Here is a 23,883-nt window from a genome sequence, read left to right as displayed (position 1 = left end):
CTTATTAACCTCTAAAATATGTGTTCCATATAAGCAGCCACTTTAGCTGTAGCCATCTGAGATACAAAGGTCTTTTAAGCTCTAGCAGGGTCACCAACTCATTATAAAACACATTAACTGAAATAGACAGTTGAATGGTGGAAACTGTTTGAGTAAAATCAAGACAACCACACAACAGGTAGGGAAGGCATTTAACTAACCTCTAGTCAATGCAGTGTAATTGCTCCTCTGATTTCCTCTTCTCTAGCCCTTCAAGTCATCACACACAAATGTCGGTGCCTGTGATCTTTAAGATAGCAGACTATAACTGACAACCAATTTTTGCCAATTTTTACAACAGACAACACATTCTGCTGCAGTAACACCAGTGGGAGCAGGGTGGGGGATTAAGTTATAATGCACTGCAGGATAAATGCAATATTTGATAAGTGACTATTTTGACAATATTGTTCGCTTTGTGGATCAAAATCAGAAGTAAACTTCCCACCCTGTTGCACCAACGTTGGGCCTGATTTCGACTCTGCATCACACGGACATTGGTGTAACTCCACTGTCTGTGGTGGAGTTACACTACTGTAAATCAGAGGTGCGTGAGATCAGAATTGGGCCTGAGGTGTCAAAGGTACTGTGCACCCTTGGCACCCACTGAAGACAATGGGAGCTGACCAGTCAGTGCCTTTAATTGTTCCTGGGGCTGAGAGGGTAACTAATGACTTCTAGTGAGAGACTTAAGAAGGTCAAACTATTTAATTTATCCAAGACAGTGTTAAGAAGTGACTTTGTTTATAAGTATCTACATGACGAACACATGTCTGATGATAGAAGTCTCTTGAATCTAGCCAGAAAAAGAAAAGTGCAAAATGAGAGCCAATGGTTGGAAGCTGAAGACAGACAAATTCAGACCAGAAATAAGGTGCAATTTTTTTTTAAAGTATTCCAGTCCACCATTGGAACAACTTACCTAGAGAGGTGGGGAATTCTCCATCACTCAAAGTCTTTAAATGGAAATTGGCTAGCTTTCTAAAAAAGATACTGTAGTTCAAACAGAAGTTATGGGCACAAGGCAGAAATTACTGCTTGAGGTTCTGTGCTATACAGGAGGTCAGACTAGATCATCATAATGGTGCCATATGGCGGTAGAATCTATAAGTAACTAAGATACTGATCTAAAGGCTATGGAAGCCTGGATGAATGACATTAGGGAGGCTTGCTCCATGCATCCCAGAAGGACAGCACCAACACTAATGGCTACAGGAAAATTAAAAAATTATTAAAGCCCATGAAAACAATATTCCATGACAGTTGGGAAAACATGAGACATTATAAAATGCCACTCTTGCAGGCTGCTCTGCGTGGGTGGAGATTTGTGACCTGGTAGTGCCTCAATGACTTCCACCCGCATAGAACAACATGCAAGATAGGAGCCTTTTTGATTGGGGGAGAAATCAACAGCTGTGTCTTTTGACATTTACTTTAACGTGCTCCTAAAACAAATGTCTTTACAAAGCATAGGGAAGGAGAATGAACCCTGTCCCATTGTAGTCAGTTTCCAATGGCTGGAGGAAGGATCTTTTTATAGCAACAGGCATATTTATATGTTTAATATTTTGCTTGGTTTCTAGGTGCCATTTATTCTCCAAGATCCCAGCTGCTCGCTCTCTCTCTGTCTCTCTCTCTCTCTCTCACACACACACACACTCACTCTAGTGGTACTGAAGGATGGCCTATAGAAGGTCAAATAATGGGCCATGACAATACAATTATGTTCCCTACTATAAAGGTAATTCTTACTCATCATACTAATTATCTTGACAGGACAGCATTTCCAGCTACTGATTTCAATGCAAAAACTTCTCCCACATCTTGGCCTTTCTGGTTTTCATGTAGTATTTCCCTTTACTGCTTTATTAATGTATGTTTCTTGATATAAAATATTTGCAACTCAAAGTTGGTTTGGTAAAAAGTTTACTTGGAGATCAAGGGCCAGTTTTTCCACGTGTGCTCAGAACCTACCATTGCAGTAGCTCCCATTGTAACATTTAGGGGCAGGTTTTTAAGGGCCCAGTGTGTGGAACCCTTTGGGAAATCTGACCATTTATATCCAGGAAATTAGGGTATGAAGATTTTCAAAGCAGCCTAAGGGAGTTAACATCCCAACTCCTATTGAATTTCAGTGGGATTTGGGCAACTAATTCTCATAGCTTGTGTCTGTTTTCTGTTTGTTTTTTAAATCTCAGCCTAAGTGACTTTGTCAAGGTCACAAAGTGAGTGTGTGACAGAACTGGGATAGAACCCAGACCCTTCTGCAGCCTAATGACATAATCACAAGACCATTCTTTTCTCTCTAGCTTGTCTCTCTCTGATCTCAGCTCCCAGTACAATGTCCCTCAATATATTTCTTAATAGTTCAGTTTCTTCCTAGTACTACAAGGCTCCTCATATTTTGGCCCAAGTTGCAAAGTTCAAGCCTGGATTTGAACTCCTTCCCCAGGTTGGTTTGGCTCACTATGTCTATACTACTGGCCAGATCGGCGGGCAGCAATTGAGCCAGTGGGGATCAATTTATCAAGTCTAGTCTGGACACAGCCCCCGAGCGCTCTCCTGTCAACTCCTGTACTCCAGCTTGGTGAGAGGGGCAGGCGGAGTCAACGGGGGAGTGGCAGCAGTCAACTCACCACAGTGAAGACACCACGCTAAGTCGATCTAAATACATTGACTTCAGCTACTGTTATTCACGTAGTTGAAGTTACGTAACTTAGATTGATCCCCCGCCCCCCAGTGTAGACCAGGAGAAATTCAGAGCAGCCATGGCATTTGGACCAGTAGCTGAACCTCTCAAAGTGGATTTTGGTTCAGGCCTATCAGTATCCCAATTGGGTCAAGATTTACTGAGATCCATTTTCTCTAGCCCAAGAAATTCCTTTCTTACAGGCAAAAGAAATTCAGCTTAAGGAGTGGGCAATTGCCACAGTGAATGGGGGAGGGGGGGAAACCGAATAGTACATTTCACTAACACTGTCTTACGTTTTTAATTAATTTCCTGACACGGTGGGATGGAAACACATTCATAATTGTAGTTGACCTTTAAGACTGAAGGAGAAACCAGGCTAAGAGGGAAGATTGTGTTGCAGATGGCTGTGAATAAAAGAGATAATTAATTGGAGAAAGTAGATTATTCATGTTACATGCTTTAATTATGTAAAGAATGTATGGTATAAAGGCATTAAATAAATTATGTGAAAGTAATTTAGAAATAGGATGGGCGAAAGGGGAAAAAAAGGAATGAGATTTTTAAATGAGCTGGAGAAGTGCCTACAACTCCTATGCTCTGAAGTCTCTTTGCAGGATGGGTCTTGACTTAGAAAATAAAACGTGCTGTGTGCATTCAGGAGTCTCTGTGCAGACTAGATGAGCCACATCATCAACTTATGTAAATCAGTGTAGCTCCATTGAAGTCAATGGGTCAGCTCACCCAGTTGATCGTCCAGTTGAGGATCTGTCCTAAGGTATCCAGAATTGGTGTATCAGTGGAGGGAATTGGGTGAACGAAAGGTTCTCAGATGTCTTTGTGCCAAAAATTAGATTAGAGAGCCTGAAGCCTTCCTGATAAGCAGGATGACGGGATAATCTATGGTGTGCCCAAGTAAACAGGGAAGGAACCTTTTTTGAGGAGATAAAATTACCCCAGAACTGCCAGGCAGCCTGAAGCAGGTTGTATATCACACCATTCACTCAGCAGGAGCACTATGCATCCTGCTTGCATTTCAACATGTTCCTGTTGTCCTGTGGCTCCATAAACCTGTATCCTGGCAGCACTGCCTGTAGGGACCCTGAATTACACCTCACCAGTCGTGAATAGCAGCCACGATGCTCACATAAACAGCTATGCACAATGCTGCCAACCCGACCCAGTGCAAGTGCAGAGAGATGATTAAGCCACAGATTATAGCCTATTACAGAATATCTTTGAGAGAAACCTTGTGTTTCTTTGCTGCATACTCTGCCATTCCCTGCACAGCAGGATTAGCATAAACATTCAAGAACTTTAGCACAGATACCAGAATTCTCAGGATCTGGTCCCTTTACCCCACTCTGGCAGTGCGAGGGTAATTTGCACCAACTTTAAAGCCAGGGTGGTGTAAAAAAAAATAGAGAACCAGTTCTAGGCTCAAAGTCTTCTCCTCAAAACCTTCCCTTTTATCCCTTCTCTGGCACTGGGTTCATTCAGTATTGGGAGCTCCTGTAAGCCTGCTTGTGTTGTTTGCCTCTTTTTCGGGCATTAAATTCTGATCAATATCTCTCTTCTCTGCAAACTCAAATAGGCCTCTCTATTTTCAGTCTTTGCTTTATTCCTGTAGTTGAGTGGCAGTGGCTGCTGAATTAGCTGCACTTGTGGGTGGATTCATTAGGCATGAAGGAAGAACTCCCCTCACCCCCTAACTTACCCAGGAATCAAATGTTATGTTTATGGCATTTGTAATACACAAGAGGCCTCATTTTCTGAGGAGCTGAACATCTATAGCTCCCACTAAGTTCAAATGAAGCTTTGGGTGTTGAAGCCTTCCAATAAAATCAGGCTCAGTATTTCCAATCCATCTTCAGCTTCACTTCTGACATAGGCTTGGATCCACAAAAGGTATGTAGGCTCTTAACTTTCATTGATTTCAACAGACATTAAGAGCCCAAATGCTTTTGTTGATCTGGCCCATAGACCTTTTCATCTTCGTTCTCCCTATTATGCCAGTGGCTCTGCTCCCAGCCTATTGTGCAGCTGGAATGCTGAATGAACTGCCTTGAGTCAGTGGCCATGTCTTTAGTTTGGCTGTCAGGAGACCTGGGTGCTGTTTTCGGCTGTGATCAGCTAAGCAACCTTAGACAAGTTGCTTCACCTCTCTGTAAAACAGTGACAGTGACACTGACCTTCCTTTGTAAAGTGCTTTGAGGTGTAAGATGAAAAGTATCGTTACCCCTTTTGAGTCAAATAGCTAGCTAAAAATCTGGGTTCTTGCAGGTTGTTCCAGTTAGGAGAATAAATTGATGATGAAGTCAGGTGGTTCTTTGCTGCAATGGTTTTTATTTACAAAGAATAAACTAAGTCCTGTTTCTGTGAACACAGCAGGAATCAAACAAGTCCCTTTTCTAGTCAGCAGTCACCCAAAAGCTCTCTCTCTTGGCTTTTCTCAGGCCCACTTCCCAAGTTCTTGCTCTGACTGTGTCCTTTGCTTTACTGTTCCCTCTTCTCTTTCACAGACTGAAAACAATCTTCACAAAACAATAGCCAGCAAACAGCGGCGGCTCTAGGCATTTCACCACCCCATGCCTGCGGGAGGTCCAGAAGTCGCGGGACCAGTGGACCTCCCGCAGGCAAGCCGCTGAAGGCAGCCTGCCTGCTGCCCCCGCTGCGACCGGCAGAGCGTCCCCTGCGGCTTGCCGCCCCAAGCACACGCTTGGCATGCTGGGGCCTGGAGCCGCCCCTGCCAGCAAAACTTCTCCAGCTACATGTACCTTGGTGTTGGGTGGTGATATGTGCGTGGGGTGGAGGCTGCTATCATATCAATTCCCTGGTTCCACTCCCTGGTAGTTTCACTGTTTCTTAGAACTGTCTTAAATGAAAGTTGGCAGTTACCCCCAACCGCTAACAGTATTCTTCAATACTAAAAAGAATTACTGTGTCAACAGCTAGTCTCTGACATGCAATAACCTCTTCCTCTCTCTATATTGGTGGATGGTGAATACGGAATTCATTTCAGAAAGAGACTCAGATTTTGTGGGCAGTGGAAAGGGAAGTAGGAGGATGCCCATATCCTGAGTAGGTAATATCAGGTAAGCAGTCCTCACATACAGGAACAGCGTGGGCACAAAAATCATTTGTCTTCCTCTCAAAACATCCTGTATACTGCTGGGAACTATGGGATCCATCAAACTGACTAGCCCTTGAGTTCAATGGGAAAGGTCAACGATTTGTTTACAGCCTTCCTAGCACTGTAACAAGCAGGCTTCTTTGTGAGAGGAAGAAAAAAGTTACGTGTGGGTCCATATAAATCATTCTAACTAAACGTACTGGCCAGCTTTATGCAATACATCATGGACAGTGCTTTCCCGAAAGGAGCACCTGCTCTCCTTACCAGAAAAAAAGCCCATAAGAATCCTAATCCTTTCTCAAAGTACCCTATCCATAGGAACCCTTACCCTAGGGCAGGGAGCCTTACCCATAGGAACCCTAATCCTATCTCAAAGTACCCTACCCATAGGAACCCTAACTCTAGGGTGCTCCTTTTTTTAAAAAGTGCTGCGGTTGTGATCGCATAAATCTGTCATATCTGAGATTGTTTGAAAAGTAATCTTTATAAGAATGCTGCACATTTTTTCAAAGTCACTGAGAAACACACTGGTGAAATGACCATAAATTCCAAAAGGGAAAGAGGACAACATTCCTTCTTTCCCTACACACAGAACCACAGAGAAAGGAAAGGAATGAGGGAGAGGGGAAAATGAAGGGTTATCAGAGACTCCTGAGAAATGAGGCCATTCACAATAGTGCATATTATTAGAGCTGGGTTAAGTTTTTCCACACACAGCTTCTCCCCTGGCCTGGCAAAAAAATGCAGATTTGGCAACATCAGAATGTTTTGTTTTGACATTTTCAAAATCACACATTTCAATTTTTCAGTTTTTAGTGACTATTTAAAAATGTCCTTTAGTTTCAGTAAAAAAACAAACAAACAAACAAAAGGTCAAAATCAAAACAAAATGCTGTGATTTTCTGCAAATGAAACATTTCACTTGACTTATTTTTTTAAAAAAAAACCTTTTTGAAATTGCAAATGAACCAGAAAAGCTGTTATATTACAGAGCAGGTTTTCAAAAAAAAGAGCTCAACTCCCAGTTGGTCACCAAAATAAATGGCCAGGCTTGAGCAGGTTCAAAATTTGGTCATAAAGTGTCACAAAGGGAGTTACCAGATGCTGAACACTTTGGAAAATCTGGCCCTTACTTAGGTGCCTAAATCTGAACTGACTGCTTTTAAAAACCTGCCCCCAGCTGTGAGGGCTGAGCCCTTGAAAGTCTGACCCTAGGCTCTTTTCACAATCTGTTCTCCTGTGACAATTTTGGCAGTTACAAAGATACAAAACAGAGCATAAAACAATCTTCAGGGGTTAGAGACTAGCTGGGCAAATGTCTTGGCTGAGATCTGCTTTGTAAAAGCAGACACAAAACCAAGGATAGTTTGGAGCAGTGTTGCATTCTATCCGATCAACTGAAGTTCAAGGGGTGAGGACTTCACAAAAAGGTCTGAACCCATCTTTAATTAGCAGCTAACTAGGGTTGTATTTTTCCCCAGACACAGAATAACCCACATGCCATCAGTGAAAAAAATAAGTTTTGATGAAAAAACAAACAAGCAAGACCAAAGGGAAAGTCTCCCGGAGAGAGCACAGAGCATTGGTCTTGATTATGACAATCTGCACTAAACCCAACACCAAATGACTGCCTGTCTTTCAAAGGGCAGCACACAGAAAACAAAGGCACAGCTAATTAAAAAGGAACCTCAGGGCACCCCCACTGTCTCCAACTCTCAAAATTGTATCTCATGCTATTTAGTGGTTTTCTTAAAGATTCAATCATCACTGAGAATTTTTTTAAGTTACTAGAAAGTTTCATGAGTGAGGGGAAATGCTTGAAAACATTCACAGATGCTCTGATATCAGAAGTCAAATACCACCCCAGCCCCCCCTAAAAACTCATGGATTTTTGGGGGCCTGACTCATGATTTCTAAATGCTGGGGGCCAGCTATTCTGCTCTATCTTGGGTACATATGTGGCCAACCATCACTGCAGTATCTGACCCACCTCACAATCTTTAATGTATTTATCTTCACAAACAACACCTGCAAGAAGGAGGGAAATGCTGTTATTCCAGTTTTTACAGATGAGGCACAGAGAAGCTCAGGGTTTGATTACACAGAGACTTGGTGCACCACCAGCTGGGATGGGAATATACAGTGCACTAAGTGTCCATGCGGACCCTGCTATTCCATGCTAAAAATTCCTTAGTGAGCTTTCATGTACTGCTACAGGGTTCAAAAAGGAACTAGATAAGTTCATGGAGGATAAATTCAATGGCTATTAGCCAGGATGGACAGCGATGGTGTCCCTAGCCTCTGTTTGCCAGAAGCTGGGAATGGGCAACTGGGGATGGGTCACTTGATGATCCCCTGTTCTGCTCATTCCCTCTGGAGCACCTGGCATTGGCCACTGTCAGAAGACAGGATACTGGGCTAGATGGACCTTTGTTCTAATCCAGTTCGGCCGTTCTTATGAGCAGGGGATTTTCCACTGCAATGATACATGTCAGGAGACAAACCCAATTTGGATTAGCTTGGGTTTTTCACACAAAAGGAATTCCAAAAATAGGAACACAAGGAAATACTGGTCTTGCCTGCAAATTCACTAGCCAAATCCTTGACCACCACCCAGAGCTCCAGCATAATCTTTCTCAAGCCCAATCTTCTGCCCGTTACTGCAGCCCTGACACATAGAGCAGTTAGAGTTAATCCTGCCACAGAAGCATTTACATTTTATACTTTGCCTTTTAAAAAAAAAAGGGAAAGGGGAAAGGAAAACAAAATCCAGATTTCTCATTTCCTATTCCCATCATTGCAGTGCTGGCAATTTCCATATAATGCTAAATATAAAAGGCTCTAGGGAGAGTGAATACGATACAGGGAACTGATTAGCTAGCTCTTGTACCTTCATTTCTGATCTAAAAATCAGTGTTTAAAATAAAATGTGGGACAAATTAGTAATCAACCAATCCTCAACGTATTTATAGGAATTGCTCCATCTCCCATTATACTCAACAGGAGTCTTGTCATTGACTTTAGAGAGTTAAATCGGACTGGCTATTCCTTCCATCCAAACCACCCAAGTGCTTTACAAGTATTAATTTAAAAAGGCTTAGAACATCCTTGTGAGGTAAGTATCACTGGCCATTTTACAGTCAGGAAAGCTGCGTCAAAGACAGGGTAGGTGACTTGCCCAAAGACACACACTGAATTAGTGCAAGAACCAGAAAAAAATATAAAAAGCACTCAGGAGTCCAGTCTCCAGTTCCATGCTGGAAAAACTGGACCCTACTTCCTGCCTTAAAACTAAGTGACTGTGAACTTTGCTAAAGAAGGAAAGCAAGAAAAGCCAACCCAACAGCTCATAGCCTACATTATGGCGATGAAGTCCTTACTGTATGAATATTTGAGCCCAGAAAAGTTATACAGTCAAAGTTGGGGGATAGGATGGGGGTGATAGTAAGAAATACAAACAATGAGGCTGCTTTTCCATTACACCTAGGTCCCTTAATGCCATTCAGACACCCCTGAAGTGAGCAAAAATACTCCCCAGGCAATTCACAATATTTTGGTATTCTCTGTTAAAATAACAACAGGTCGATCAATGATGATCACTACGGATTCGATTTTTCTTTCAAGCTTCCTGTAATTTTAAGGTGAAGTTCTGATTCCTCACCTCTTCCAAGTCCCCTGTTTTAAATACAACTGTTCCCGCCATTATACTACTTTGAACGGTTTTTATTTCATCTTTGCAGGTTTGGTTGGTAGAGTTTAGTATAAACAAACAAGCATGTTTTGCAAGTCAAACCTGTGCTTCCGGGCATTGCACTTTGCATTAACAAGTTATCAACAGGCAGGAAAAAAAAATGTTACAAAATAATTGCTTTTTAAAGCAAAAGAACTTTGATTCAATGACACAAAATGGGAGTGGAGGGAGAGAGAGAGGGAAGGCGAGTGGCATTTTTAACTACAATAGGCATTGACCTAGCTCTGCTCCTCTGGAAATTTAAACACTGACTTCAACGGGAGCAGAGATAGGGCAAGGTTGAGCACTGTTTCATTAGCAAAGAGCGAAGCTGAATGCAGGTTAAGTTGAATTTTATCAAACCTGTGCACTACTCTGTTCATTTGGCTCACTTGCTTCTAACCAACACCCCACATTCCCTGTTTTTTCTGGTGTAACCTCAGTAACAGTCCCTTCAGGGAGTCCCTCTGACTCCAGTTCCGCTGACCATGATACAAGCATTTTTGAAAACTCAACTCAAGCGACATCTATATTGGAGTAATATCCAGCTTGAGTGATCACACTAAAAACAGCACTGTAGCCATGGCAGCGAGATGGACTAGCCACTCCAAGAACATATGCAGGGTTTCAGATGGGATGGTATTCAGAGTGGTTAGCCCATCTTGCCACCCATGCAGCAGCAACTATGCTGTTGTTTCTAGCATTCTCGCTCTTAAAATCTAGCATCTGTACGTCTATCCTCCAGCTCCAGTGCAGATGTACCCTCAGAAAGACTCTTGGCCAAGCTATATGACCAGAGTTTCAAAAGAGTTCAGAGCCAGATTTACAAGCACTCAGCACCTCTCAGTTGGAGGCAGATTTTCATAAATGAGCTCAGCTCTCCTTAAGGCATCTAAACAAGGGGTGGATTTTCCAAGGAAATATTGCCAACCCAATGCATTAAAAAATTGTGAGTCTGGCACCCCCAAAAGATCACAATATTATTTAAAAATATCTTTGCTTTTTTAAGCCAAATAATAATTTGGGGTTCTTTTTATTTACCTCCTGGTTTCTGTGCCTTTAGGGTGCACTTATGTCATGTTCCCAGGCTTTTCTCTGTAGCGACAAGGGCTAGAAACGTACTGGCCTTTTAAAATTTATAGCTCAGATTTGCAGGTAATCACAGGACTCCAGGAGCTGACCCCCTTCTCCTTTTCTCTCCCCTCTGTGCTCTCCTCCTTTTCCAATTTATGTACATCTTTTCCTATTTTAGTATTGTAACTCCAACCCTAATATGTGTTTATTATCTGGTGTTGCAGCTTTGATGAGTCATAATATTGCTTAATTCTACTGGTGAAGCATGACGTGTTTGGGACCATATACAATTTAAAAGTCATTTGCCTTTTTGTACTTTTCATTGTTTCTTTCTAAAAATAGAAAAGTTCATCAAGAAAGAAAGAAAAAAGAAAATCATCAAGCACAAGAATTTACAACACTGCAGCAGCTTCCAGCGTGGATAAAACTTTCAAAAGTGACTAGGTTATTTAGCTGCTTTTGAAAATATGACCCATTTCCGCTTACAGGCAGATTTTCAAAAGAGATGTGCAGCCAACAAGTTGAGCTCTTTTGAAAACCTGGCCACTTCTTTTGATGCTTACTTGGGAGCGGAGCTCTTCTGAAATTCCATCTTCTGAAAATAGCTCAGATTTATATACCAAAACCATCCACTTTCACATCCTCACAAGCAGGATCTCAAGTCATAACCAGCCAACCTAATCAATGAAACACAATCTAGAAGCATCACACTGACAAAACAAAATTGTTATTGGCTGGTAAGTAATCCTGATGGCAGAATAAGGATAAGTAACTCTTTTGTAATAGGCCATTCATATCTATAGCCCTTAGACATATTTGCACTGGCACAATAATTTCAACTTCCTCCCATATACCGTAAATCATATGATGCCAAAATATCCACATTGTCAGTTACAATTTGCAGCCCTTGTCCTATCCATATTCTCTCCTGCATTGTCAACCTCTACTGTTATGCCAGTATCAGATTGTAAGTGCCTTGGTGCAGAGAAGCATCTTCTCATTTATTGGGTAAAGAATCACACCCCCGTATCGTGAGACATTGTTCTGACCTGATACAGTGCAGGGCCACCCAGAGGGAGGGGGCAAGTGGGGCAATTTGCCCCAGGCCCCGGGCCCTGCAGGGGCCCCCACGAGAGTTTTTCACTCGCTCCAGGGGCCCTGGAAAACTCTTGCTGGGCCCGGGCCCCCGGAGCTTCTTCTGCTCTGGGTCTTCAGCGGCGGGGGGTCCTTCTGCTCCGGGACCCGCCGCCGAAGTGCCCCGAAGACCCGTGGCGGGGGGTCCTTCCGCTCCGGGACCCACCACCAAAGTGCCGGGTCTTTGGCGGCAATTCGAAGACCCCAGACCCCCTAAATCCTCTGGGCAGCCCTGATACAGTGTCACCTTGCACTTCATGCTGGTTTATATTACTACACAATTACTATTATTGATTATTTGTATTTAGGTAGTGCCTGGGAACACTAGTCAAGGTGTGTTTGGTTTTGTAGGCATCATAGCAAAGGAGAGTTTTAAGGAGGACCATGAAATAGCTTTGCAGATGGTTACAAAGAGTTTCTTCCATACTGCCTGTGATGCTTGGGAGGAAGCATGAATTTGCCTTTGGAGAGTCTTGCATGCTGTACCTGTAAGCAAGTGATCAATCACATGATGGGAGCATTCTATTTAGTTGAGAATGAGTTGCTGGAAGTTTCTTCCGCAAGCCATCTGAATATAGCCTGCAAAATTGGGGAGAATACATCCAGAAAACTGTCTCTCAATAAAGAATTCCTAAACGTGTGAGCTCCTGATCTTTCTAAAGAATCCCAGAAACTACCATCCACTTTAGGGTAATATACCTGCATGAACCCAACCAAACTAATAAATTCAATCTACTTCTGGGTAAGAGTGTGTATTATTGGGGAATTGTATGTAACTTCTTTAGAGAGGAGATGTGACCAAAGTAAACTCTGGGGAATGTTATGAGCTGCCAAGGACTGTTTGAACCAATGTGCCAGACAAGAATGGACGAGAAAAATCTCTAGGGGGAGGTGTATGCAGCTGTACCTTTTCTGCTTTTGCAAGAACTGAGCCTTTTGAAGCTTTGCCCTGAAGAGAGTTCTCTGTCTGCTGATTATCTGTTTCCAGGGTCCAACATCAAAGGCCCTAACAGAATAAAAGAGTGACTCTTAAATTTGTGGGGCTATTTGTTCTGACCTTACGGCTGTTATGAATTTGTGACCACAGACAACCCCCTACCAGAGTCCTTGTTGGAGTTGGGGGTAATATGTATATGTTCTTTTATTTTTTCAAGTATGTTTTCTCTGTAAGGCTTTCATCTTACAAATAAACGTTCTTTCTTAGAAAGGGCTATGTGGTAACTTTTAACTGCTGGCAATTATGTGGTTTATAGCCGCTGAGGACAAAGTAAAGCAGGCCCATTGAGGCAGTCTGAGTTGCTATGGAACTCAGAGTTTAGGCAGGGAACTGTGCAGTCTGGAAAAAACCCTGGTCAGGAGGGAAGAAGACAGAGGTCTCCACCCACTGCTGAGGAGCTGGGAGCCTAGTGTGGGTGTCCTTGCCAGAGCACAGAGCGGGAATTCACGTGCAGTTGCTCTGAACTGTGACACAGTTTCTCATATACACAGATTTACATGAGCATTGTGCCTTTGGAAGAACTTGAAGGATTGTAAGTCCTGCATGAACCCACATTGCTTTGAGAGAGCTAGGATTTAGATAGTCAAGTTACTATATTTGACAGAGCATTCCATCACTTTTATTTACCAAGAGATAACTTGAGAATACACAATAGCCTTTGCAAGACTGGTTGAATGGAAGCTGTGATGATAAAACACAGTTCTAATACTAAAATCAAGTTAAGGTAATTATTTAATTGGTTACATACCCTTTAGAATTTGATGGATTTATATCTTTTCCATTGAGTTGTTGCTTCTCTTTATTCTGGGAGAGAGATAAATTGCACTAGGAAGAACGTGGATTTCTTCCAAAACAGCATTGGGCAGACACAAAGTCCACGTATTTGCTAGTGACCTGCTACCACATTGTTTCAGATTGATTACCAGTAAGAGTTAACATTCCATCAGTCATTTCTTAGGGGACAGGATCTTTAATTATACATGAAGCGTCCAACCTTAGTGCTAAAAATATTTTGTGGATGGCATCCAATGACATTTATGCAATAAATCAGAAAAATGCTCTACATTTCCCCATTGCTATGAGTTTGGAAGAATGAACGCTTCAGAAATTTCAGCTACATCATCATCATGAGTAGTGGCGAGGGCCATAGTGTGCTAAGTGCTGTACACACACAACAAAAAGATTATCTCTGCCCCAAAGAATTTACAGTCTAGGCCTGACCTATACATTATTTTTGTGTGTGTGTGTGTGTATATGTATACACACACACACACACACACACACACACACACACACACACACAGAGTTAAAGATGTTATACCAGGATAACCAGTAATGTGGAGGTAATTATAGTCAAACAAAGCTGGTATAAAGTTTGTGGTCTGTAGGGCCCCAGAATTTCTGATTTGTGAAAAATTCCTCAGATTTGAATTTGGTTATTTTTTTTCTTTGAATTGGAATAAAATAAAAGAATTTCAAAATTTTCCAAGAAACATTTTTTGGAAACATTTTTTGAAAATATTTTTCCCCATGTGTTTCATTTTTTATTCTCTTGTGAAGGGGTGTCTGCCCCACACTGGCCAGTAAGTGGTTAATTGAGCCCTGGGGAGTCTGTGCAGAAAGCAGCCAATAGGAGAGGGGCTGCAAGGAGCAGCCAATCCGGGCTAGGCAGGCCCATATAAGAAGAGTTGCAGGGCAGAGCAGCTAAAGGCTCGAGGAGGGAGGAGCAGGCTCCTAGCAGGAGGAAGGAGTGCCAGCACCCTAGTCAAAGCAGTGCTGCCAGCAGGGACCATGGGAGTTAAAGGGAGCTCCTGGCTAGCTGCCAAGTCTGGCAGGCTAAAGCCCTGAGGCAAGGGTGAAGAAGGTGCTGGGGGCTGTGGGGAAGTGGCACAGAGATATGAACTGAAGAGTCTGAGGGGACGCAGCAAGAGGCAGCCATCTACAGGGTCCCTGGGCTGGAATCTAGAGTAGTGGGTGGGCCCGGGTCCCCTCTATCCCCACTAAGGAAGTGACTGGACTGAGGGACTGTGATACTGTCCCTCAGAAGGGGGGATCACAGAGTGTGGAAGAGCCGGAGGGCTGTGTCATGAAGAGGATGCTGCGGTCCTAGGAGTGACATGGTCCCTGGAGCAGAAGAGATGATGGGTGGAACACCACCAGAGCAAGGTGCACTGGCTACCAGAGCTAATTCCCGTATTGGCCATGAGGAGGCGTTGGAGTGGTGAGTCCCACCCTGTCACACCTCTAAAAGAAATTTCAAAACAAAAAAGACGCTTAATACAAAAAATCAAAATAAGCTATTCTGAAAATGTTGCATATGCAATTTTCTGTACTGTAATACTAGTATAGCTTATTTCCCTTCCCATATGGGAATAAGCTATACCAGTATAAGCACATTTATACTGACATAACTGCATCTACACTAGGAGGGTGTACGGTTTAAACTATACCCGTATAGCTCCTGTGGCCCAACTTATATGTATAGATAAAGCCATCAAGATGGCTACAACTTGTTTTTATCGTGGAATGCTGGATATTGTGGCCTGCAGCAAGTGAACACCAACAAAAGACTAGCAAAGCCAGTTCCCTAATGGACTATGTGAACTCTGCAGCTGTTCCCCGTTGTGTACTTAGGAGACGCTTTTTTTGGAGCAAGGTTTTATTTTGAAAAGAGTGTAGCTGGGGTGAGGAGGGAGGGTCTTGACAAAAGCCATTCTAGTTCTGATGGAAAAGCTTTTCCAGACTCCAATTCAGCAAAGTAACGAAACATGGCACTTGCCTAATTTTAAGCATGTGAGTAGTCACTGGGCCCATTCATGTGTTTAAAGTCAGACATGTGCTTAAATACCTGGCCTCAGAGACTAAGGTCTGGCAGGATTCCCTAAAAAGAAATGGAATCTATATTCATAGAGGGCCCTTACTCATGCTGGCAAACATATACTAACACAAATATTCCCAATGGGTCTACTTGCCAGAGTGACATCTCAGCAGGGTAAAAGCTCCACAAGCTGGCCTTAAGCTAGAGGCAAACAGGTTGAAAGACTCCTTCCAATTCTTGACATAAATTGTGATCGATATGTCAGGAATGGGGATGTCAAGCAAACACGTTTCATTACTGTCCAGTTCAAAACAACTGTACACTAGCAGATGTCTTCCTTTTATCCAATTCTTTCCCTCACGGGCTTAATGATATTGCACAGACGCAGCAACATGATAATTCACATTTTGCAGGTGGAATTACACCTGCATGAATATTGCTGAGCTAAAATGTTGACAGGATTTTGACAAATATGGACTGATTCCAAACATCTCAGGGATATTAACATGTGGAAAGCATGACGTGGGTGTAGAGAGAATGTCATACAAATTAGTAAATCTCCTTTATGAAAGAGAGTGAGGGAGGAGAAACAATAAGGGAAAATGTAGGACCCAATATTTAGAGGTGCTGAATAATTATAGTTCCCACTTAACTTCAAGAGCAGGTGAGAGTGCTCAACATTTCTGAAAATAACTTTTACTTTAGGAGCGACTGATTTTTCAAGTGGCATTTGATGAAATCCAGGACTCTGTCTTAGGAAGTTATAATTAAATGAGCAGGTACCCCCTGTAATGATGTTTATTTGCAATATATTATTCAACCAGTAGATGTCTGTGTGGTCAAGCGTTCCAGATAGGATTTGGTTCACGGTAAATAAAAGGGACAAAGCTGGAATACAAGCTGTGTAGAAGCCTGTTTGTGGAGGTAGCTTTAATTATTTTCTTAAACAAGCATTTCATATTTAGGGAGGGCTGTAATTGCCTATGGCACTATACCCCACACACTCTACCAACTGTATAATATTCAGTGCCTGTGGGAACTCTCACTAATGTTGAGAGCTCTGCATTCCCTGCACTGGATTAACAGCCAAAGAATCTCACATCCTGATCTTCCAGGGTGCTGAGCCCTTAAAGCTTTCATTGAATTCAATGTGAGTCATGGTTGCTCAGCACCTTTGGTAAACCAGGCTCCCACTCTGGTGGCCTTCCCCATGATACAGCATAAAGCTGGTCAAAATGTTTTCAGTGGAATGGTTTTCCATCAAAAAATACAGTTTAATCAAAATCAAAGTTTTTGAAGGACTGTCACTATTTTGCTAGAAATTATTAATGGGAAAAGTCAACACTTTTCATTTCAATAGTGTCAAAATATTTTGTTTAGTTAGTATCAATGCTTTTTGTTTAGTTACTGTTGAAACTGTTAATTTAATTGAGATTTTTATATTATACTAAAATAGTCTTTGCACATTATATTTAAAATCAATGATTTAACATTGTGCATCTATAATGTATATTTAATATTTGAAAATAATATAGACACCTAAACAAAATTAATCAGAATACTGTCAAAACAAATGTTTAGTGGTCCTAAATCAACATTTCTCAGATTTTTCAGTGTATAAGAAATTCCAGCTTTTTCTTCTGAATTGGAACTTTTTTTTTTTTAAATGTTGGAAGTTTCTGGACTGAAATTCTAGTTCCCAACCAGCCCTAGTACAGTATAAACATTTTGCGGAAGTTAACGTGACAGCCAGATTTTAAAGAATGATCAGTGATTTGGGGCACCTAACTCGATACACTTTACAACAGCCTGATTTCCAGAGGGCACATACACAACACTTACTTAAAATCAGGTGTTGCATCTTGGGGACTGAAAATCACTAGTTACTTTTGAAAATGTTGCCTGAAATATAAGATGCAGGTGATTGCAGTAGTGCATTTACGTCCTTTGTTATGGTGAATGTTGTACTTTGTGCTGGCCTTCTACATTGGCAATTAGAATTCATCCCTGTGCAGAGAGACCAGGCGCAAGCACTAACATGATGCAAAACCATGTGCCTGGTCTCTCTGCACAGGAATGACTTTCACCCATAACACTACATGGTGTGAACTTCCTTTTCACAAAAAGCAAAACATAACATGCTATGGAATATGCAAATGATTGTTGTAAACTATATTGCACTGCAAGCAATATCTTTAGGAGAGCTATTGCAAGTGGATTGGATTTACAATCAGTCCTGCACTTGAGTCTACTTAAAACATCACAATAACAGCTCTATTTTATTAACTTTTTCCTCCCTTTGCCCAGGATTTTTGTTGTGTGAACCAATCTTGCAGCATTTCCCCAGCGAAATAACCAAGCCACAGGGTCAGCTGCTCAGCTGGTGTAAATCAGCATAGCTCCATTGATTTCAATGGAGCTGCACAGATTTATACCAGCTGGGGATCTGACTCCTATTATAGCAGCAAATTATAATAATTCTACTGCTGAGATGAAAGAAAAAAAATTATGTAAAACAAGTTTTAAGGCATACTCAATGTATTGCATCTTTGGATCCTCTCTGAGTAAGCGTTCCAAATAGTGCTCTTTTAGATGAATGAAGTAATGTACATTACCTTACCTGTTCTACCGTTGGGATGTAGGTCACCGCACTTTTTAACATATTAAGTGAATGGGCAGTCATCCAACTAATAAAGCAGTTGCCCTGATGTGCCCGCGCCTGATATTTGTTGTGTAATGGCTAGACTCGTCAAAAAGAGAAAACATTGCAAGACCAAAAAAGATTTGTTTCCCTAAACTCCCACTTCATAATAGCACTCCTAATACCACTGCACAGTGGCAGGTGACATAGGTGCCGACTCGGTGGGTGCTCCAGGGCTGGAGCATCCATGGAAAAAAAATAGTGGGTGCTCAGCACCCACCAGCCAAAGCTGTCAAACAGCTGTTTGGCGGCTCAGAGAGGGGTTTGGGAGAGGGCAGAGAGCAGCGGGGGCCTCGGGGAGGCAGGCAAGCAGGGGCGGGAAGAGGCGGAGTGAGGGCGGGGTCTCAGGGCAGAGCACCCCAGGGAAAAATAAAACTCAGCGCCTATAGCGGGTGAAATATAACAAGTTTAGAAATGTACTAAGCAGGAGATGTTAGAAGAAAATCCAGTATGAAACTTGTGAGAAGAGAAAAGTTACTCAAGAATTTGAGGCGGGGCTGGGACAAAAACTTTGGTGGAAGCTTTGACCAATCCAAAATTCAACATCTTAACATATTTTAGCAGTGTGGTATGGTGGAGAGCATGCTGGACTGGGAGTCAGGAGACTCTGGTCTGTTCTCAGCTCTTCCAGTGAACTGCTCCGTAACCTCATTACTGTTTCCCTTCCCACCGTTTGTCTGCTTTTACATCTGCATTGCAAGCTCTTTGAGGAAGGATCTGCCTCTTCTGGTATTGCCAGCCTCAAGTCTTCCAAATCATGAGGCAGCATCCTCACAATCATGCGACTGAATATCATGAGGTATTTTTAAAATAAATTTTGGGTTCTTTTTCTTTGTCTGCAGGTTTTGGGGCCTTCATAATGAACTTGGGTCAAACTTAGGATTGAAATTTTCATTAAAAATTTTCATTATGCAAAACCTTTTGATTCCAGCAGCTGTGAATTTAGAAAAAAAGACCAATACCACAAGACTCGCAATAAAATTGTGAGCATTGGCAACGTTGCTCTTACTATGGCTAGGTCCATCAATGGCTGTTAGCCAGGACGGGCAGGGACAGTAGGCCTCAGCTGAGATCAGGGCCTCATTATGAGCATAAGAACAGCCATACTAGGTCAGACCAAGTATCCATCTAGCCCAGTATCCTGTCTTCCAAAAGTGGCCAATGCCAGGTGGCTTCAGGGGGAATGAACAGAACAGGTAATCATCAAATGATACATCACCTGTTGCCCATTCTCAGCCTCCAGCAAACAGATGCTAGGGACATCTTAATGCTACCATACTAGAAAAAACAATGCTAAATTTGCTAGAACACAATGGGCCAGATCCTGTGCTGCACAAAGACACGGAGTTGAAGGCCAGAAGGAACCACCAGATCATTTATTCTGACCTCCTGTATATGACAGGCCACCAGCCCTACCGAGAACCTGCACACTGAACCCAGCACCCGAAGACTCTTACGTCAACATGGCCAATTACAACAGAAACCTCTAGGGTCATAGAGTTGGTGTAGCAGCTTCTATTCCCCTATTGATGAGGTAGTGGGGTGGGCCAGAAAAAAAAAAGTGGAGGAGGGGACATAACCAAAGCTTCCTTTCCCTTCACATGCAGTCCATGCTGTAAGGACTCCTCGAGGACATTGGCAACTGCTGTAATGATCGGATTGGTTGGCATTGTCCCAGGCATCAGTTTTACTTGATCAATAAGGGAAAAGAGAAACTTGTCCTGCCACATGACTGTTTATGGCCAGTCATGAGCCAGGATTTTTCTCCAGCATATAAAAATGCCATTTACGTATTCCACATACCCCATGGATGTTGCAATGCCTCATTTCTTTACATTAATAAAAATGCTGAAATACTTGAATGAAAGGGTGCTAATATATTCTAAGTGTGAAGAAGTGTTATTATAAATTGCTGGCATCTGTTACTACCGACCATGAAAGATCAACAGCTACTAACTGAAGTGAGGACTCATTTATACACTGGAAGACAGAGACAAAACAAGGTAGTACAAGAGAATTAAGAATAAACACGACAATTAGTCAAACAAAATGAGGCTTAACTTTAGCAGCACCCTCATGATAAGTCACTAGCTAATCAACTGCTCTGTCCATTATCAATAATGATACTCTACACACTGATGGTATCTGATTATTCATAATGAGAAACTAGCAAAACTGCTAAGAATGAAGCAAGCAAGTTGTGTTAGTTGATGGGTAGACGCCTGCTTACCTCATTCTTTATACTTCGGCCAATTTCTCATCATGGAAGTCACTGCTGTGGCATTGTACAGTGATAAGTTACATTGTAAACAGGCTTTGTTAAGTAACCCATACCAAATATTTGGGCCAGAAGCTCAGCTGGTATAAATCTCACAGGTCTGTTTACTTCAACAGAGCTAAGCAGATTTCAAACAGCTGAGGATCTGGCCCCGTATTTTACAGAATCTCTAAAACAAAAAGATGTTACTTAGTGTAAAGTATCTCACTGTGAGAAACCTTAAGTATTATTGAGGCAAGCTGAGAAGTCAAACCCATCAGCCTATATGAGACAGAAATAAGGGGTTCTAGAAATCTTTCCCCACCCCCGTCTACATTGAGAGCTTGTGCTGGAGAACATTGTTTGACACTTTCAAGAAAGGATGCCTCCCTGATGAGATAATGGGAATGTCTAGCATACTGCTGGCTCTATACAAATAATTAATAAATAATAATAATAGTCCACTCACTAGTCATGAATGGAAAACTGGACTCTTCCTCTCCCCACCTTTGCCTTTTTTTTTTTTAAACTAAACCGGAATCAAAGTTTCAGGGTCAGAAATTTGCCTGCATTTGTTGACCTTTCAGGCATATGTTGCAAGACCCATCTGTGTGAGCTAGGATTAGTAGAGGGCTGAAGTGGATGAGGGCAGGACTGGTGACAGTGTATGGTGGGAAGGCAAACATTTTAAGTACAGCTGGTCAAAAATTTTCCAGCTACTTTTTTTTTTCATCTAAAGTAGCGCACATGGGAAAATTTTCTTTGAAACTTTTTGGATCTGATAATTTTTTGGTTGCACAAAATAAGTCAAATTATTTTTTGAAATATTTGGTGATTTATTTTTTGCAAATAAGATTGTACCTTTTTTTAGGTTTTCAAAGATTGTTTGGTGTTGTTGATTTGCTGCTATAACTTTTGATTGGGTACAGGTTGTCATGTGGTGTTTTCCTGCCGCTTTGATTGGATGAGTGTACAAATAAATACTTGACACATTCATTGCAGCTGTCTCTCATGAGAGGAACTCTTTGTAGTTTGGAAAGTTTCTGGTTTTCAACCCCCTTCCAATTTGAAAACTTCAAAATGGAAATTTTTCAAATATACGCATACAATTTTCAGCTGCCTAATTTTAAGCCTTATTGGTTTGTTCATTAGGTGAGGTGTTGCAGGGTGGGAAAAGGAGCTGCATTGCTGCCTCAGACTATTTGTGGTTTGTAACTTCAATGATATGGAGTTTCCTGACTCCCTTTTTCCAGTATTCTGCTATGGCTACCCTGTGGTGCTCCCTGCTGAGTCAGTGTAGCACTGCTTGTACTCCCTGCCTCAATTTCCCTTCTCAGGAAGACAATAATTCCCCTGCAGGCACTCTCGATGCTTGATTCCTTCTAAATGCTACTTCTGCCTGGCATCCCTTTCCTCTCTCCCCATTTCTCCTGAGGCTCTGTATCAGATCACACCAAACTCCTTAAAGCTTGTTTATTATCAAAGCTTGTGCAAAAGGGGCCATAACAAAAAGTCCCAAATAAAGGGTTCCTCTGAAGCCTGTCCTCCATTCTGTTCACAGTGCCCTCAGGGTTTTCACTCAGTCTTTAAGTCTCTCCTCATGGCAGCAGTCCCAGCTCGCCTCTTGGAACTGGGTGATTCAATCCATTATTATCCCTCTTCTTACCAGGAGTCCCCAGCTCTCCTCCTGGATTCTGGATTGCAATTTGTCTGACACTAGTCCTTAGCTCTCTGATAACTCGGAGGCTTGCAGGAGCCTTTTTATTCATTTCAGCATCTGCAGATATCTGCCCTGCTATGAAGGAAGAGGCAAGCATTTAAGCTGGCCCCTTTTCCCCACTCATTCCTTGCTGACTGGGTGAAAGGAGAGCCCTGCCCCACCCTCTCTGCAAGACTCCAGGTCTCAGGCCCTTGAAAATGCACTCACCAGATTCCTTCTAAATGCTACTTCTTCCTGGGACCCCTTTCCTCTCTCCCCATTTCTTCTGAGGCTCTATATCAAATCACTCCAAACTCTAAAAGGGCCATGCCTTACGATGGCAAGAACTGACTAGTAGGCAGGACTGTAGGGGGCAGACTACCCCACCACCCTTACCCACAGAATTCTGCCTTTTAATGAGCGGCATATCAGCCTCACATTTATATGGCTGCAGAACTCCAGAGTGTTTATTCTCAGCACAGTGATTTGTTTGTCCAGTCTGCTGTAAGTCACATTCCTTTGTGTTTTATTTCTCTCCTGTGCTTTGCTTTGTCTGTTAACATGTTCTTCCCCCCAGTGGAAACTAGTCCTTTAAAAAAAACAACAACCCTGCTGCAGTCTCTTGTTGTTCACATTGTGGAAGCAGAGGCTATCAAATGCTTTTCTTCAGCCAAGTTTCTCATGGACAGGAAACCTGTGAAATTATTAGCACCCTGGCCATTGATGTTCGGTTAGGCACTGGACTCAATGTAACCCTTGCTTCTTAGAAATGCTGTTTGTCTAAGTGGCTGTTTACAGTTATGCTAGATGCTGTTGATAATCTACTTCTTATGTGTAATGAAATTCTCCATCGATTCCTTGAGGACATGAACCTGCCTAAACTTCACTTTATGCCTTTTCCCCTCTATATTTGACATAACCGTAGCAAGCCTTGGAGCATTTGTCCTCTCAATCCCCTTCAGATCTGTGCACACCACCTCAGTGAGTCACCTCTGAGTTCTCCTCTCCTCCAAAGGCCACCAACCTGCAATAGCTCCTTTATCCTATCTGTTTAGAATCATAGAATATCAGGGTTGGAAGGGACCTCAGGAGGTCATCTAGTCCAACTCCTGCTCAAAGCAGGACCAATCCCCAACTAAATCATCTCAGCCAGGGCTTTGTCAAGCCTGACCTTAAAAATTTCTAAGGAAGGAGATTCCACCACCTCCCTAGGTAACCCATTCCAGTGCTTCACCACCCTCCTAGTGAAAAGGTTTTTCCTAATATCCAACCTAAACCTCCCCCACTGCAACTTGAGACCATTAACTCCTTGTTCTGTCATCTGGTACCATTGAGAACAGTCTAGATCCATCCTCTTTGGAACCCCCTTTCAGGTAGTTGAAAGCAGCTATCAAATCCCCCCTCATTCTTCTCTTCTGCAGACTAAACAATCCCAGTTCCCTCAGCCTCTCCTCATAAGTCATGTGCTCCAGCCCCCTAATAATTTTTGTTACCCTCCGCTGGACTCTTTCCAATTTTTCCACATCCTTCTCGTAGTGTGGGGCCCAAAACTGGACACAGTACTCCAGATGAGGCCTCACCAATGTTGAATAGAAGGGAATGGTCACATCCC

At 42.4% G+C, this 23,883-nt stretch overlaps 1 long non-coding RNA gene across 4 annotated transcripts in view; it reads right to left on the bottom strand.

Annotated features, from left to right (window-relative positions):
* Positions 1-23,883, bottom strand: part of LOC120396769 — a 432,090-nt gene that overhangs the window by 243,847 nt on the left and 164,360 nt on the right. The window lies entirely within an intron of this gene.

This window comes from Mauremys reevesii, linkage group 2 (assembly GCF_016161935.1).
Source record: "Mauremys reevesii isolate NIE-2019 linkage group 2, ASM1616193v1, whole genome shotgun sequence".
Taxonomy (NCBI): Eukaryota; Metazoa; Chordata; order Testudines; family Geoemydidae; genus Mauremys; species Mauremys reevesii.
The sequence above is the reverse complement of the archived record's forward strand: the minus strand, read 5'-3'. Positions and strand labels throughout refer to the sequence as shown.